We start from the raw sequence: 14,290 nt of genomic DNA on the forward strand, positions 1-14,290 counted from the left end.
CCCTGTCAGTGTCTTCTGTTATCGAAAACAACACAGATGACTTACATTATTTTTGTAACAGAATGTTTCATTTCAGAGATTCTGTCAAAAACCTCTCCTCCCTCTTCCTCTTACTTATCAGAGCTGATTTGACTCATTTCCTACAGTTTGAGTTTATTTTGATGAAGTTGTGACAGTTTGGAGGCTGTTATCAGCTTTTAAGCAAAGGAGGAATATCTCACTTCAGATTGAGAAAGCCTCGAGCAAACACTTCCCAGAGTTAAAACATCAACTAGTTTTCTAATCTAACAGGAATGAAGTCTTGTCTTCTGAAGTCTACTGTTCCACTTTCCCACTCCTCCTCCTCCTCCTTCTCCTCTTCCTTCTAATCCCTGTCCTCCTCCTCCATCTCGTCCTCCTCCTTCTCTTCATCTCCTCTTCCTCCTCCTCCTCTTCATCCCCCTTGTCCTCTTCCTCCTCCTTCATCTCCTCCTCCTCATCTCCCTCCTCCGCATCTCGCTCCTCCTCCTCCAACTCCCTGTCCTCCTCCTCGCCCTCCTCTTCCTCTTCCTTCTACTTTGTCCTCCATCTTCTTGTCCTCCTTGTCCCACTCCTCCTTCTCCTTGTCCTCTTCCTCCTCCTCCTCTTCTTCTTACACCTCCTCCACCTTCTCCTCCTCCTCTTCATCCTCCTTTTTCTCCTCTTTCTCCTCCTCCTTCTCCTCCTCCTCCTTCCTCTCCTCCTTCCTTTCCTCCTTCTCTTGCTCCTCTTTATCCTATTGCCTTCCTCTTTCTCTTCTTCCTTTTATCTCCTCCCGCTCCTTCTTCTTGTCCTCCTTGTCCCACTCTTCTTCCTCCTCCTCCTCCTCTTTGTCCACCTCCCCCTTACCCACCCCTGCCTCCTCTTTCTCCTCTCCCCCTCCTTTTCTGCCTCCTCTTTTGCTCCTTCCTCCTCCTTCATCTCCTCTTTCTACTCTTCCTCTTCCTCCTCCTCCTTGTCCTCCTTCTTCTTTTTCTTCTCTTTCCTTCTCCTTTCTCCTCCTCATCTCCTCCTCTTCCTTCTCTGCCTCCTACTTCCCATTCCTCCTACTTCTCGACTTTTTACTCCTCCATCTCCTCCTCCTTCTATTTTTCCTCTTCCTCCTCCTCCTTGTCCTCCTTCTTCTCTTTCTTCTCTGTCTTCCTCCTTTCTCCCCCTCTTCCTTCTCCGCCTCCTCCTTCCCATTCCTCCTACTCCTTGACTTTTTACTCTTCAATCTCCTCCTCGTCGTTGTCGTCCTCCTTCCTCCTCATTGTCCTCCTTCTCTCCCTCTTCCTCTTCCTTCTCCTCTTCCTCCTCTCACCCATGACCCTCGTCTTCTCTGGTTGTCCATTGTTTACTGCTCACCAAACAAAGCAGAGGCTCAAGCTCAAGTCCTTTTTGAAAATTGTTCACCAGACCGGGGTTTTTAGAGATTTGCATAGTTGTGTCTTGTTGGTTGATGCTTTGAGATTTTAATTGGAGTGTGTGTACAACAAATGACCACTGTGTGTACAGCTTTGACAAAAAGCTGAGGAGTAATTGACATCAAAATGCAAAGAAGAAAAGTCAGAGTCTAATTCAGATAAGGGAGTGTTTAGATGTGACAAATTGGGCTGAGCAATACTTGAAGTGAGGGTTATGCAAATTGTCCCAAATTATCGATTAGGAACTGTGAAAAACTGTAAATGGACATGTTTTTAGAAGTTGGGCATTTCTGATTCTAAATTGTAATTTTGACTGATTTTGAAAAAAAAGATTGGAAATTTAAAGATATTCTATTTTGTTGAGGTGCATTAAAGACCTTTCTCATGGTAAAAATCAAGCATCATGCTGACAAAGCAGAGCTGTAAGAGCCATTTCTTTACTTCACTTTTTGCCCCAGCTCATGTCTTCGTGATGGAAGAGCTTAAACGGAAAAACCTTCACCTGCAGTTAACAAGAACATAAACAGAAAAGGAAGTTTAGAAATGCGTTTCAAACATCTTTAGTCTGGCTGCAGTTGGTTTTGTTTTAAGCTTGAATGTGTATTTATGTGTCTTACAGCGGCTTATTTCTGCTTGCACGGTGTGTTGCATAACTACAGCTTCTCCACCTCTTTACTGTTTTTATTTTCATTTACTTTCCCAGCATCTGTCTCTGTTTACCTCAATGTGTTTTTCTCTCAGGATGTTGATTTACCTGGATATGGACAGTTTTATGGTCCATTAGAGCTGTTTGATTTCTCTTATCTAATAGCCTTCTGCAGATGATAACTGAACATTTGTGCCTGTCTCTAGTTTTCTCTTTCTGCTATACTGCCATACACTTTCTGCCATACACTTCTGGCAGCAGATGGCAGATCACCATGAGCCTGGTTCTGATGGAGTTTTCTGCCATTATATATATATATATATATATATATATATATATATATATATATATATATATATATATATATATATATATATATATATATATATATATATATATATATATATGGCTAAATGAGTCACAGATCTTTGGGTAATGTGTCTGTTGCTAGGTTTTGATTGTAATTTGGGCTTCACAAATAAAATCGACTGACACATCAATTCTTTTAGTAAAAATGGTTGATGATGTTCTGACTTCAACCTCAATAAGGCTTTCAATTCAGAACCTATTTTAGCAGTTTAGCATCACTTGTGCCACTGAGAGTGTGTGGTGTTTGCCTGAAAATGAAAGGAAAGAAGAAAGTAAACAGTAAACAGGAAAGTCGTATAAAGCAGCAGAGGAATACCACAATGATGCCAAGATTCCCTGAGGGAGATGGAGGGGGATACGGGGGTATAACAGAGGACAGGCTCAGCAGAGTGCACGTGAGTCTGCGTGGGGTGCGCTTAGAGATGATGAAAATGCTCAAAGGCAATAATCTATAAGCTGTGTGTGCAGGCTGGAAGTGGACCACATGAGCATGTGAGCCCGATGATCGTGCATGCAAAGCTGAGATTTCCTGGAATGGAAGAGAAGCTGATGAATGTGGATGCACGTGAGGAGGACTGTGTGTGTGTGTGTGTGTGTGTGTGTGTGTGTGTGTGTGTGTGTGTGTGTGTGTGTGTGTGTGTGTGTGTGTGTGTGTGTGTGTGTGTGTGTAGGGGATGAGATGGAAGAAGGAGAAGAGGAAATGAGAGTCTTGCTCTACTTCCTGCTCAGGGGAAGCAGACAGACAGACAGACTAAGAGGATCTGTGTTACAAAGTTTCTATGAGTTTAGGTGCTAGAGAGTTTTTCAAAACTGAACTTTGTCGTTGTAGAATAGCTATGTATTATCTCATGTTTGTGTAGTTGTTGCCCCAAAAAGCAAAGTACAGATGAGTCATAATCTTATGTAAATATGTTCTTATGTAAAAAGTAATATTTATCTCCTTTCTATATTTCTTTAAAACTTCAAATTTCATATTCTTATTATTGTTCTATTTGCATTTATCGCACTTTGTCTATGGGTTTTTGTGGCAAAAAATGGAAAAAACATGGGGATCGACAAAGAATTGTTCTATTCTCTATTCTATTCTATTCTATTCTATTCTATTCTATTCTATTCTAAATTTTTGTGCTTGGTTTTAAAAAAAAGAAGAAAAATTCATGAACCTTGTCTGTCCAACCATTTCTAGCCCTACTGAAAGAGATTATTTAAAACACCTCACCAGGTGGAACATTTAAAGTCTAGTTTCTTCCTATATGAATATTAAGATGTTACATATATTTTACATATTTGTGAACTAGCAAGTGATTGGCTTGAAATAAATGTATAAACATAAGTAAACTAGAAATACTGTGCAGATAATTTTTCAATGAAATGTGTTTCCATGTCCTGAAAAAAATCTTGTATATATTTTTTTTAGATGGGCCAGGTTTTCCAACTAATATTCCCTCGAAGATTGAAATTCCTTACTCTTTTTCCTGATGTGACCCAGAAATGTTCAAGGAAACTCACATAAGAGCAACCTAAAAGAAAAAAACACAAGCAACATTCCTGGTGGGAAATATTTAGCTCCTTGGTAATACTACAGAAAATTACTTGATGGTTAAGCAAACCCTCCAGGCGGTAATCTTTGAGCGTGCGTCACAGATGTGTCCTCTCTTGAAAGAATCCTTGATCTCTTTATGAAAATTGCCTCAGGGAAAGGAACAGCAGATCATTATCTCATGAAAGGTGTTTTCTTGTTTTTACAAAGGACTACCGACACACAAACACGTGTGTGCATGTTTGCACGTACGTAGGTTGCAGCTATTACCTGCAGCCCAGAATAAATAAAACTCACATAACTCAGAGCAGTGCAGTGTAATGTATCGGTCCTGCAAAAATCCCACCTTTACGAAATGTCTCATGTAGCTTATTTCTCACTAACATCTTGGTAATTATTCAAGTCAGCACCTTTACACACTATGATAAACATTTAACTCAATGCTGCACTGCACATGTGCTTTCTGTCAAATTCTGCTTATGAATTTTCACTCTTAATCTAATTTATTGTTACGTGTTGAGGCATCCTCACCTCCAGAGGACAAACTGTGATTTTTGCTGAGTTAAAATGACTTCAATCACTATCATTATCTCTGTATTGTCACATGTTCTCACAGACATGCTGACTGCTGGGTGGATATTTTTCCAGTCCAAAACAAACACTGTGGTTGCTGTTTGCGTGGGCGACATCATCCAAACTGTCTTTATTTATGCACTAAGTTGAGTGCTGCTTGTCCACGTGGCAGCTGTCCTGGAACTGACTGACCTTTCAGACATCAAGTGTCTACCTTCACTTGTGGATTTTTAACACAACTGCTCATCTTTTTTTCTACAATGTTTAATGATTTATTTGTATTTTCTTTGAGGCCATGAGGTGAAAGAAATCAAAACAAAGGTCTGACATGTTTGTCAAAGAGAACACATGAATTTTAATATTTCATGAACTGATTATCAGAAACCTCAATTACATTTTGCAGACATTTTTGGGTGTGGTGATATATTCCTCTGTTGACTCAGAGTAGACCACCTTGGCCTGCCAGATGCACTTAATAGACCATGGAGGAATTGCAAAGATTTTGGAAAGTGTCACTTTAGTTTTGACGCCTTCAGTTAAAAAAAGTTTTCCCCTTGAGTAGATGCACAGCTGTGTTTTAATACCCAACATCACCAACAAAAACTGAAGAAAACAGCTGTTTCACCGGAAACTCAGAGTTGGGAAAAACTGTTGAGTGCATGGGGGAAGTAGTTGTTGGGCTATCTGCTGCTCATTTCCTCTCCACAAAGTATGTTGAACCATAAAAACCAGACATTTTCATCTCAGATAGGACAAAACGAAACAAAAAACACACACTTACTTAAACACAAGAAGTAGATCCATAATTCACAAACAGAGCTCAGGCTGTCATGTTCACACTTTGTGTGATGTTGATTCTTTGTTAAAAAAGGAAGCCACTGATCTCCTCCTTAAGAAGCTTACATATGAGACGTAGTCACTGATATCTGGAATCAGAGTTGGAAAAAGTACAGCGTACTCATTAATCCCTCGGTCATGCATCTCCCCTCAGGGAACAAGATGACTTTAAAGATGTGACTTCCGAGTGCATGTTTTATTCTTAACTCTAAAATAAGAGCCACATGGATTAAAGAGGGGGATTCAAATCATGCAATTGTTACACACAGGATAAAACTCATGTCTCAGCAGATCACGAGCACACACTGTAACATCAGCACTGAGCAGAACTGCAGATACTGAACATGCAGTTACACTTCAAAAGACCTTCCCTTGATGCTTATATTTACCTTATTTTTAAACCATGAATACAAAATCCATTAAGAGGGTAAAATCTAATAATTCTCAATATGTAAAGTATTTTGGTGATAAATTTCAGGGCTGTTTAAAGGTAGAGTCTGAAATGTCAATAAAATGTCAACTTTTACAGGAATAATCCTGCTCAACTGTCCTCTGCAGGCCTCTATACATGTATGTCTGTGTCTGTGTCTGCCTCAATCCCATCCTCAGCCTGTATGTTGATGTTTTGGTTATTCTGGGATATTTCTGGGCAGAGTGTAAGGGGGGTTACATCAGCCAATCACAGAGCACCCAGTGCGCAAGTGACTTGCGTGTTGATGATCGCAAGTAGCAGCTAATCAGAGCAGTTATGATAGTGGGTGTGAAGTGAAAAGTGAAAAGTGAAATGAAACACCAAACAGATAAAGCTTTTATCTAAACAGGGTAGAAGCTCGGCTTGGCTTTCAGACGTTTTGGGGGACTACATAAACTTAGAAGGACTCGAGTAATATATAAATTATGCTTGACCCAAAAATGCAAATCGCTTTTGACTTGTCCAATGAGCCATTTAAAGGGGGTGGGGGGTGTTAAGTGAAATATGTAATTTACCATCATGTCATTAGTTGTTTTTTTTCAACAGCAGCAAGCAGACACTGCAGCTGCTTGACTATGGTATGTCAAAAGGGACAAAATAACATGCGCCTAAAAAATGAACAATTTATTTCAACAATAACTTCAGACCTCAATCTGATCATTTTTAAAGATTTTTGGTCTTCTGATAAACATATTGATGTATTGGTTAAAGAATGGCAATCAGTAACTTTTACTGTGAATTTTATTAACCCAAAAAACTCAGTAGAGATATTCTGTGACACAAGTCAAGCACAATCTGCAGAATCATTTCAAACTGATAATTTTTGGGGGGTTATTTGGGAGGATTGTTTTAAAGTTAAAGTTATTTCAACATGTGGATTTTATGTGTGGTGGTTAGTGCACTCTTTAGTAAACAGCCAAATGGAGATGGGCAACTTTGCCAAAATGGTCACAATTACAAGATAATGCAGAAGTAATATCAAGGTTGTAAATACATAAATTATAACTTTGTAAACCTTGATCTAAATACTTCACCATTCAAGTGTTGGAAAAAAAAAAAAAAAAAAAAGCTTTTAACCTGAACTCAGACAGATGAATTCACTGAAGATGTGACTAAAACTTTTAACATATGGATGTTGAACGAAGAAAAATTGAGTCTTCCCCTCATCAAACTATCCACCCATGCTTCGGCTTTACTCCCTGAGGCGACTGAGGGAAAGCACATCAGGTCCAGCCTGGCTCCAGCAGCAGTCCGTGGTGCCCTCCCATGGAACAGTGACCAGGGAAGTCACTTTCTGTCTACCAGGTGAAACCATTCACCTTGTCTTCTATCCCCAGAGGCGGTAATCGAGTGTACCGTCTGTTCCTGGTGCCACAGCTGAACTCATCATGTAGGTGACAGGATTGTGACTCTTCTGCCCTTTGCCATGTACTAATCAAGATGATGGATGTAAATAGTGAATGAGATCATCAAACTTGCTCTCAGCTGGGATCCTCTTCTATTTTTCAGACTGGCTAACACAAATCAGGAAGGAGTCAGCTCCTTTCAATCATAACTCAGTGTGCAAACAACATTTAAGGACACGCACCATTTCTTGTTTCTGACATTTTTACCCTGATGGTCCAGCCTTTGTGGGCTGCATCTGGCTCATTTCTGGTATTTTACATCCCACCCTGTCATTCAATTATTTTCTCTTGTTTCATCAAAACCACATGTGGGTTGACTTTCCCAACTTCCTTCCTTCTTTCACTAAATACTTTGATTGTCTACGTGCAAATATCTCACCAAGATGATGACATAGATAAGATGGTGAGTGGCTGGAGCGCTCTGGAACCCACTCAGACTCGGTCAGCAGCAAGAAGTGTGTCATGGACAAGTATGTGTGCGTGGTAGGCGTGGACCCATACTGAAATACGTCAATCCTGTTGCACATTCGTTGCTTGAGGAAGAAAAGGATGCTTTGTCCTATGCTGAATTGTTTCCCTTCAGTCTGACTCCACATGAAAGCATCAGAGTGACTCAGATTCTAGAGAGATTCACATTCACTCATTATAGCACGCTGAAGAAGAAACAACAGAACACTGACTCAAATCAGAAGCTGTAGCTTTTGTTCTTTGCTTTTTTTCTTTGGACCTTTTTTAAGATCATTTTTGGCCTCTCATGACTCATGAACAAACTTAATTATTGACGTCAGAGATGGCTGAAAGTACGGCTTTGTTCCCGATCTGCTGTACATCGAATGCTCAATGCATTTCATTCTTTGCTCAGCTACCTACAGAGCTGCCTACTGTCTTTTATATTCTGCGTGACTCATTTATACATAGCATTAACGTAAAGAGCTCAGCAAAGAAGCTCTTACATCCCAAAAAGATTTCACCTTCCCAATTGAAATATTGCTGGGCCCTTGGATAATTTTATTTAAAAAATCAATTTTTAGGGTAATATCTAATAATTCTCAATATGTGAAGTATTTTGGTGATAAATATCAGGGCTGTTTAAAGGTAGAGTCTGAAATGTCAATAAAATATCAACTTTTATGGGAATAATCCTGCTCAATTGTCCTCTACAGGCCTCTATACATGTATGTTTGTGTCTGCCTCAATCCCTCCCTCAGCCTGTATGTTGATGTTTTGGTTGTTCTGGGACATTTCTGGGCCCCTAGAATACCCCCCCTCTCCTGTATAAGGTCATTCCAGACTTGTCATCAGTTATTGAGCTGTACAATTATGAAACCATTTGAACATTTATTAGGTTGTTGGGTTGGATCTCCTTTAGGCCTAAAAAGCCACCACTCTTCTGACAAAGCTTTCAACTAGAACTGGAGTGCCTCTGGGAAACTTGTGTCCATTCTGCCAAAAGAGCATTTGTGGGGTCAGCCCCTCATGTTGGACAAGATGGCCTGGCTGGGAATCGGCTCTAATTCCTCCCAAAGGTGCTCTGTCAGCTTGAGATCAAGGCCCTGTGCAGGCCAGTCCAGTTCTTCCATACCAAACGTGTCCAACCATGTCTTTAGGGACCTGGCTAGAGACACAGCCATGTTGAAAAAGGGAGTGAAAGAGACAAAGCAGTATAAAGCAGTCCCTGATGGTTACCCATCCTTCAGCGGTTAGCAGGACCAATCTGACTTAGTAAGAAGTGTGCTACGCATCTGTCTGTTTAACTCCCATAAGTAAAGTGTGATTCCAACCTATCTTCAGATTCCAGATTCAGGTTGTTCTAATCTACTTGATGCTAGGCATGGTAGAGTTCGGTCTGGAAGAAACTTCCTTCCATGAAGGATCCAACACGTTTAGCTTGTTGCTCTTTCTCCCAATGGTGTACTGAGTATTTTAAAATTACTGTTTGTTTTTTTTAATTATTTTATCAAAAATAAGAAACACAAACACTTAACTAAAGCCATAGTACCTGAAGCGGTACCCTCTAGTGCTACGACTGCAGCTACAATTATAGGTTAGATACACCAGATGCGTCTGCAGTGCATCCCCATTGCGCTATGACAAATGGATCAAATAGGTTATATTCAAATCAATCTGTCAACTTACACAGACGCAGTACGTCTGCACGGCTGCTCCGTGGTGTTGCAGGTAATGCGCAGCCATCTTTTTTTTTGACTGACGCGGAGCTGTGACGCATAAATTCAATGTGGGGAAGATCGGGCGGAACAGGAATTAGTGACTGGAAACTACCTAAAAACACCCAGTGACTGGCTTGGCTATGACAAGAAACGGACATGATGAGCGGAGCCAGACCAAGAGTCAACAGATTTGAGGTTTTACAGCTAACATGAATGAAGAGAGACTTATCAATGGAGTGGGAATCACAGGAACTTCTGGGTCTTGTGACCCCGGCTGCCTGTCAGTCATGCAGCTTGTCGAGTAACACGCAGCCGGTGTAAGTTAACAAATGCAGCCAACGAAGTCACACTGCAGACGTATCCGGTGTATTTCAGGCGTTACTGTGCCTGTACCTGGGTTCAGCTCATTACAGTCATACCTGCAAAGTTTGGTCTCTGCCCTAAAAGTTCTGCAGCTGCATCATTGCTTGGGAACCTGGAGGAGGCTCCAGCACGGTACACTGGTAATGACTGTCAGTAAAGTTTATTAAACCACTTTAAAAGCAGAAATATGTGCAGCAGACCATCATCACACTGCTAGGCTGATGGTGCCCTCTGTGTCCAGGCAGGAGAGACGCTTTATTGGAATATGATCACTAAATATGAGCAGTTTGTTCAAGTCAACTGCATGAACTACTTATTATCTGTATCAGTATCACTTGTTTATAAAACATAAGGTGTCCACTTGGTCCATCAGATAGAGCTGATAGTACTTCCACAAATCCTCACTGGGCTTTATTAGAGATGCTGACTAACCAGTTCCTTTTTCTCCTGAGACTAGGGTTTGCTCCTCTCACCAAATGTACAACACATCACTTCCAGTCTTTCCCTGGAAATCCTACCTGACAGTGGTTAAATATCACAAAGATGGATGCTCAGTTTACAGAGCGTAAATAAAGAAAGGACAGTCAGTCTGTGTTTCTGTGTCTGTGTGTGACGGCCATCAGCACTATAAGTCTAGTGGACATCTGCTTGGCTCGTGTTTGCAATCCCAAGTAGCCGGAGCCCAGCAGCTCCATAATGAGGATACAAAGCAGCTGGTCTCTGTGTTGATGTGTGAGTGTGTCTTAAAATGTGGACACAAAGCAGTCATTAGGTGTGTTTGTGTGTGTTTAGTAGATAGTCAGGATACAAAGCAGCCTTTATAGACGGAACCAAATTGTCCAATTCCCCGCTGAGAGGGCTGTTTCAGGACAAGAGTCTGTGTGTGTGTTAAGTGTGTGTTTGTGTGTAAGTGTGTCTACTAGAACCAGCCATTTGGATGCAGTATGTGTTTCAACACCGCAAATGTGCAGTTTACGTGCATGAGAGGTGTTTATATGCGTGCTTGTTTGTGTTTATGATTGTGTAAATGTACAGACATTTCTGCATGCTCACATTTACCTGTGTGTGTGTGTGTGTGTGTGTGTGTGTGTGTGTGTGTGTGTGTGTGTGTGTGTGTGTGTGTGTGTGTGTGTGTGTGTGTGTGTGTGTGTGTGTGTGTGGTTGTTCAGGGCTAGACCACTCATTCACAAATACTTTTCACCATTAGTCAATGGCAGTTGCTTGGAAGCTGGTGGAGCCCCCCCACCACCTCTCTGTCTCTCCCCTACACACACACACACACACACACACACACACACACACACACACACACACGCACACACACAAACACACACACACACACACACACACACACACACACACACACACACACACACACACACACACACACACTGCCCAGACTCAATGTGTCTGTGCTCTAATTTCAGGGAAATCTTAGTAAAAAGTGATTCTGGATTCATTGTAGACGACAAGCTCCCGTATGTGTGTGTTTTAGGGTGTTTAAAAACTTTGTTAGAGTGTATTCTTTTTAACTGTTTCTCAAAATTATCTTTGTATGCATCCGTGTGTTTGCTTCATATTCAAATTCAGGTCCTGGTTCTAGGTTAGAGGGAGGTCACTGCTTGTGTCTGTTTTGTAACATCCTTCAGTTGGACACTTAGCATTAGAAAAAATAAACACACTTTAGATTTGTGTGCTGGTAAAATTTATCTTTGATTAATGACTTTTTTTTTTTTTTAACCTTTGTCAAAAGTCCTAACTTGTCTTAAGTAGTTTTTCTCAAAAGTGTGACTCTTGGTGGAAGTGGACACCATTCACAGTCTATTGCAGGAACTTTTTAAAGCAAAATGATTGTTATGTTAGTATAACACAATTCATATTTCGATATATTTCAGGTAAGTTAAAGGTCATGTCAGGTTGTTTTTTTCTGTAAAATCTAAACCCTACATTTAGATGAAATGTTGGAAAGACTTGTGTTGGATGAAAAATATAACCTCATTTTATATTTGATGCCTGCAACATGTTTCAAAAAGAAACATCCAGACACATTTCTACACATCTTCTAACAAGTTATTGACAAGGTAGTTTGCATCAGGTTACTTACATGACAGCAGTGGTGTAACCAGATATTAACCTGCAGCAGAACCTGAATAAAAGTGGACAGGCCACACAATTAATTTTATAAATAGGTCTATAGAATTTAGCATTTAAGTAGGCAGATAGATTGCCCCCCGTATGTCCTCACCTGTTCCGGGACATGCATAGTGGCCATGAGGCTGAAACAAAGACAGTCAAGACTGTTAGATTTATTGACAAAAACAGCTGCTTGATTGGCCTGCAGGCTGCTTGTGTAGGCCCAACCAGGCCCGCCTATAGATACGTGGCTACAGATAAAAGTGAAAACCAAACACTGGACAGTTGTGATCTTGGGGACTTGGGCATAACTACATTAAAAATAGACATGGCTGTGTTCACTTTATGGGCCCAAATTTCTTACAAAAACTATGGTTTAAGGATAAATATTATCAGTGCATCCACATATGCAGGTTGAAACTAGTCGTACCACCATGGAGCTTGGGACAACATAACACTTCCAAAATTTAGAAACAGGTCCCCTCCTTTACCAAACATTCTGTAAAAGAAGTTAATGCTACACAATGGTGAAAATATCCCTGTTCGTATATTTTTTATGAAAAATAAATGCTCTAATTTCACATTTGATGAGTTGTCTTTGCACTGTATTAATTAAATGTATGGTTTAAATAATTTGTAAAGAGGAAACTACAGCTTTTTACTGCAGCTTAAAAACATCACTTTCATGTAAACATCTTAAGGCCTTTGCTCTATTTCCAGTCGATGTGGCTCCTCTACGTCAGCGAGGTCAGGGCTGAAGTGACCGAGTTAACAAAGTTAATCACGTGTTGCTGATCTGGTTGAAAAACTACCTTCTACCTGTGACAATAGCAGGAAGTCTTAGGTGTCACTTTGTGAAACTCTCTGCTTACCTGCGTGCAGACTCGCGTGCTTTGTCTTTCATCTGTGTGTATGGCACGTGGGAAATTAAGCCTTGAATGACATCACGCTTTATAGTGGCTCAAACAGTTAAAGGTTCCTGTGGTCACAGCTAACCAGGGCAAACCTGTTAATAATTCACCAGCTTATTTATAAGTCATGAACACAATGTAAAGCTGTTAGTAGAGCTGTCTGCCACAGAACCCATATGTGTGAAATGGAAAATAAAATGAGCTGCAGGTGTTCAGTACTTAAAAGGCTGAGTGAATTTTCAGGATTTTTTCACTATTACTATTTCCAATGGCTGTTGAGGGGGTAGGTGTCACAATGAGGAAGGTCACAGCATGGTTAAGGTAAAACTCTTTGTTCTACTTTATTCCAAAGCAAATGTCCATGATGAAAGCAGGATTCTACTTTTTCATTAAAAAAAAAACATTGTATGCGTATACCATTCTGTCCACAAGGGGCGTTAAAATCTTCACAGGAGCTTTAAGTTAGCAGTCACAGCTCAAGATTTTTTAGTTCTATCGAAAAGATATAGGAGTTCATGGAAATGTATCTACCTTATTCAGATATTGGGTTTTTTGTATGTTTCATCTGTGAAAGCTCACTCTAAAAAGAGTCCTCTCTTCTTACTCTTTGCTCTCATCTTCACTGACGCTCTAATGTATGTCCTGGAGCTTTGGAATGAGAGGCCATACTGTGCACGAGCTGTCCAAGCTATCTCTTTACATGACACGTGAATATTTCAGGAGCCTGGTCACGTTTCTAGGGGGGTGCACCTTGTCTCGTGCCAGCATTAGCTGGGTGACCTATATCGTGATCTCACCCCTTATGTTCAGAGTCTAGACTCCTCACATCATATGTGCTTAAAGAAACTCACATATTATGTCAGATCAGATGATATGATAAGTCTTTTATCATCATATAGTAACATATAATATACTGTAGCTCTCTGAGTTTCTGTCTGAGGCCTCCTGATCTCCTATAACAGCAGGTTTCAGATGATAGAACAGTGACAGTCAGCTTAAAGCTCTTGTTTGTTTCTTGAGAAAAGTAAATGGTTCAAGAAGTCATTTCTCAAGATGACACCTGTCACTCTGGCTCAACAATAAGCTCTTGTGAGATTTTTGAAGTTTAAAGAAGACAGGAATGCTGAAGATTAAAGGTCAAGTCATGGGAGCTCCATAACTGTGTTACAGATCAAACTGCTGTTCTCTAACAACAAAATATGACATTTGAGTGACATCATAAACTATTAAAGGTCCCATATTATGCTCCTTTTCTGCAGTTTAATATGGATCATTGATGACTTCATGAAATGGTAGTAACATGTTTTGGTCCAAAAAGCCAATAAATCAAGCACAGCAGTATTGTTTCCAGGCTCTCATAGCCCCTCTGTTCAGGGTGGTCTGATTAAGTGGGCGCAACCTTCATATGTAAATGAGCCACCGCTGATACCACCCCCTCTTCTGCGTCA

The sequence above is a fragment of the Halichoeres trimaculatus genome, unplaced genomic scaffold (genome assembly GCF_033239565.1).
Source record: "Halichoeres trimaculatus isolate MK-OKI-2021-1 unplaced genomic scaffold, fHalTri1.1 fHalTri1_scaffold_7, whole genome shotgun sequence".
Lineage (NCBI taxonomy): Eukaryota > Metazoa > Chordata > Actinopteri > Labriformes > Labridae > Halichoeres > Halichoeres trimaculatus.